Here is a 1129-nt window from a genome sequence, read left to right on the forward strand (position 1 = left end):
CAGGCATACGGTAGCTTTGGAGGAGCTGTAGTGACCCACAACTTAGATGGAGCTTAAATTAACAGGAAACCTACAGCTTTATTGTTGAAAAATTTGTTGGTACAACAAACTTTGCAACTAGGAACACAGAAAACATGAAGCAAAAGCTGCTCTAGTTGGATGAGACTCATACGTAACCCTTTTTTACCTAACATTGTACAGCATCAACACGGAGGAGGCAGCATTATGCTTTGGGAATTTGGTGCTTCTGGGATAAGGGAGCTGTTTAGAGCTGATGAGATGATAAATGGAGGCCTCATTTTCATCTGCCATCCATCCAGTTAGATAAAAAGCTGGTATAGAAATGCAATTTCAGTAAAACCAAAGCTTTAGAAAATATCTACAAAGTATTAAGAAGTACTTATTTCAGCTTTGAAGCAAAAGAAATACTGCCACATTCTGGCTTTCACCAACACATGGTAAATATGGCATCTTCTTTTAAAAGCGGGGTTTTAATGATGAAAATCATCTCCTCTCCTCACCCCAGCGTCCCAATGCCCAGTGGCACCACCAGCACCGGGTCAGGAGGGCAGGGTTCCAATGGAGGAGCAGCGGCCAGCGAGCGTGGGTTACTAGCTGCGCCTAACGAGGTGATTAAAACGATAAGGGGAAGCACGAATGACTTGGCGTGGCCCGCAGCCACCGCCATGTTTGCTGCCACAGCAGACACACTCCCAGACAAACACGCTGTGAATGAGAGCAAAGTTCCAACCACGGCGCCAGAAGGACCGTATCTACGAAGAAAAAAAAGGGGGGACGTTTGTGCGAGATGACGGACAGCTCGCCTTGGGCTCCGACCGGGTCCGTGTGACACAGAGAGACTCGCAGTGGGGTGTATTGGAGACATGTCAAGACCAGGAGACAGAGGCCTCCTGACAGCTGGAGCCCACGGACACACACACTCACAGTCTAATTGCTCCACAGACAGCAGAGTGGAAATGGCCTGCGTTTGGTGGTCTGCGGCACCCGGACCCCGCCTCAGTCCGCGAGGCTCTCGGCCAAAGACATGAAGGACACCTCCAAGGCTGTTTTGTTGGTGCCTGCTGCAATTACATCCCACAGCTGATGTAGTGAGTGTGGAGACAGGCAG

This window comes from Cyprinodon variegatus, unplaced genomic scaffold (assembly GCF_000732505.1).
Source record: "Cyprinodon variegatus isolate N-32 unplaced genomic scaffold, C_variegatus-1.0 Scaffold9, whole genome shotgun sequence".
Lineage (NCBI taxonomy): Eukaryota > Metazoa > Chordata > Actinopteri > Cyprinodontiformes > Cyprinodontidae > Cyprinodon > Cyprinodon variegatus.